At 35.2% G+C, this 3,414-nt stretch overlaps 2 long non-coding RNA genes across 2 annotated transcripts in view; one reads left to right on the top strand and one right to left on the bottom strand.

Annotated features, from left to right (window-relative positions):
• The window catches only part of LOC106669155, a 24,099-nt gene extending 22,257 nt beyond the window's left edge, over positions 1-1,842 (bottom strand). Inside the window, exon 1 of the long non-coding RNA XR_001340886.2 lies at positions 1,730-1,842. This is a non-coding gene — a long non-coding RNA (uncharacterized LOC106669155). The remainder of the gene's footprint in view (positions 1-1,729) is intronic.
• Positions 1-3,414, top strand: part of LOC112127532 — a 63,304-nt gene that overhangs the window by 52,862 nt on the left and 7,028 nt on the right. The gene's annotated exons all lie outside the window — the stretch shown is intronic.

Here is a 3,414-nt window from a genome sequence, read left to right as displayed (position 1 = left end):
AGTGTGAGAGAGAGAGAGAGAGAGAGAGAGAGAGAGAGAGAGTGAGAGGGAGAGAGAGAGAATGATCGAGATAAGTGAATAATAAAGGCAGAATGGTGGAGAAGAGTAGATAGAGGTAGAGATTGAGATTGAGATAGAAAAAGAGAGGAAGACAATGAGAGAGATAGAGTTAACGAGGGAAGTGAGTAAGAGAGCTAAAAGTAGGTACGGTGATAGATTGACAAAGAGATAGAAACATGAAAAGAAAGAAACCGAGATTGAATGAGAGAAACAGAAAATGTAGAGGGAGTTAGCGCTGTTAGAATAGTATATAGTATAGAATAGAGTTAGCGGTAGTTAGAACCAATTGAGTAAAATAAGTGAGTAGTGAGAGAAATAGAAATAAATGAATAAATTAAATGAGACATATAGAGTGACATATAGATTTACAAGGATGTTTCGAAAATAACATTCATATAATTCATTCCTTATCCATTAAATGAAAGGAAATTTTGTGTACGAACAGGAAAGTTGTTGACGTCAAAACCGGCCTGAAATGATAATTATTGGAATTAATTTGGATACTTACTGCTCTCCTAAAGATAAAACTCACTTAAGCATAAAAGTGGTTTTTTTAAGACATTATTGATCAAAATATATTCAATCAGGTCTCATGTAAATCACCATTTCATTTATGCACGAATGCAAAAGCCATGCGATTTTTAGCTCATTTGAACGACTTTTTTTATCCAGCTAGGTCAGATTTACTTATTATATGAATAAATTTGTCATTGTGAATGTATGTATTTTCAATAATAATGTTAGACCGAAAAATATGACATGTCACTATTCAAAATCTCGATTTTTCTTTTTCATCTAATCTAGTAGGGCCAGGACTTATACATCTGGATTGTCTCAGAACATTCTTCTCAGACGTTTATGCATTTATTTTTTAGGTAAATTCTTCAAGACAAAATTTACAACCAGTGTTAACTTCTAGCAGTTAAATAATAAAATATTAACTCCCTTCGTTGTAAAAGCTTCCGTTTATCGTTGGCAGTAAACAATCCCGTGAATTTGTGGGAGGTAGCAGGTGGCAGACTGCATTATAGCCTCTATTTGCATTCGAAGTCGAACTCCACCTCGGAACTTAAATTATTGCCGTTTTATTTTACGGTTTCACCCGGTTGCCACTACTTTCCGACTTTTGAACCTTTTGTGCGTCAAATTGAGACGTCCACTGTTTGCAATTCCCCATTATTTTAACGTCGATAGTCATTGAAGGAAGGGAATAGTGTCAAAAGTCAGACGTAGGTTGAATTTTGTTTCTCAGACTGTTCAAAACCCTAAAACCCAAAAAATGTCCTGTTAATACAGGGATAATTCCCGGATTGTTCTCGTTCCTTCCTTAAAACAATTCCAGTAATACGACAGGACATAAAGGTCTTATAAAATATAACAAAATCTCTCTCATTTTCTTTCTCTCGCTCTCTCTCACTTTATCTCTCTTCGATCATTCATGTAGGTACTTAAAATGCAATGAGAACCTTGAACTTTAGTTGAACTTATGTGTTAGCCAGTAAAGCGGAGCAAGATTCACGTAATCCACTGGCCTTCAATGGTAAAAGAAACATCATATTCCTTTATACTTGCCACAAAACCGGAATTTTCGATGAGAAGAAAATAAGGAATTAATAGTAGACAGCGTACCGGCGCCGTTTTCTCACTAAGACTGACGATAATCTCTTACCTTTATCAGGATAATCAGTTATTACCGTAATTACCGGCTAGACGCGGAAAGAAATGGTGTTCGGCACATATATTAATACGGTACCATTTTTTCTAAAATTACACAGCGGCGGGGCGACGATAGTCCATAAATAATGAAGCTTGCAAAACAGCTGGAAAATTGCGATTTTGTTTAGGGAAGGGATTTATTATCAATAATAAAGTGATTCCCAGGTTGATGCTGTCAGAGGTATCAATAAAAGGTGATTCTGTTGACGACATAAAATTATTATTCAAGTTGGGTTGTCTAGGTAATCATGGAAATCTTTTGAAATGGATTCGTTCTTATATGCATGGTAGATAAATGTCGGTTCTTTTTCGTGATGAGTTTTACTAAGATAAGATTGCGACTTCACACGTTCTCCAGGGTTCCCACCTCGGTCCAATACTGTTTATACTTTATTTTATAAATCTCCTTAATTTTACTTGTCTTCCTAAGTTTCACTTTCACCTACCTTTTACTGATGATGGTAAAATATCTGAGGTGCGAAACTATAGTAATTTCATATTCTGTAGGATGATTTGTGGTGGTGCTCAACGAATGACTGTATTGTTGCTTTTAAGCGCAATTAGCTTTAGTCGTTCAAAATGTATATTGAATTTGGTTATAATATATTTAGTCAGATTATATCTCGTGTTAACAATAACTGTGATTTTGGTGTCCTTTTGGATAAGAGTTTTTCTTTTTCTGTACATGTTCGCTCGGTGTATTCCGAACTTTTTAGAATGATTGGTTTCATCCTTAAAAACTGGTGACGGCAAGAGTGCAGGAGTTGTTAAAAGTTATTTGAAGGCCGTAAGATGCGGCCTGGTGTGACGTAGGTTTTAGAAAAACATTTTCTTTATCGTGCCAACGTTTCAATCTTTATGAGATCATCTTCAGGGCTCACAGTGTTTGTTTTTCTCTGTAATTGTGTTTCAGTTTTGCCTTTTGATGCTCCCAACACGACAGACAAGAATGATACATCTACACGGAAAACAAACACTTTGAGCCCTGAAGATGATCTCAATAAAGATCGAAACGTTGGCACGATAAAGAAAATGTTTTTCTAAAACCTACGTCACAACAGACCGCATCTCACGACCTCCAAGTAATCATCAAGTAACGGTCAGTAAACCCCACACAGTTTTTGAAAGGTTTTATTTTGCAATAGGACAGATTAATAAGGATTATGCCAGTCTTGTCATCTTATGTAATAGGTAGTACTTTGCAACTTTATTTTTGTATTGAAAACAGCAATACAAATTATAAAATAAACTTTGTATTTAAATAAGACATTTCATTAATTCATTCAAACATTCATTAACGTTATCTCTCCGCTGATACGTACTACCTCGATGAGCATGCTGAACATTTCCCATTTCTTGAAAAATCATCACAGCTTACCCCTGGACAAACTTATTGTTAACTAATATCAAACTTTGCGCTAAAAAATGAAACACACGAAATATATATACAGGGTGAATTGCTACTCGTGCTACAAACTTCTCCAGTAGATTCTTCACCCTAAAATGAACAAAAAAGTTCATATTGTCCATGGTCCGATTCTCAACCATTTCAGAGTAATTTCGCTTTTTATCGATTTTGAAAGATATCACGTCCTGGCGTCGGAAAATCGTGATATCTTTTAATCTAAACATTTCTCT

The sequence above is a fragment of the Cimex lectularius genome, unplaced genomic scaffold, assembly GCF_000648675.2.
Source record: "Cimex lectularius strain Harlan isolate CLEC.00 unplaced genomic scaffold, Clec_2.1 scaffold241, whole genome shotgun sequence".
Taxonomy (NCBI): Eukaryota; Metazoa; Arthropoda; class Insecta; order Hemiptera; family Cimicidae; genus Cimex; species Cimex lectularius.
The sequence above is the reverse complement of the archived record's forward strand: the minus strand, read 5'-3'. Positions and strand labels throughout refer to the sequence as shown.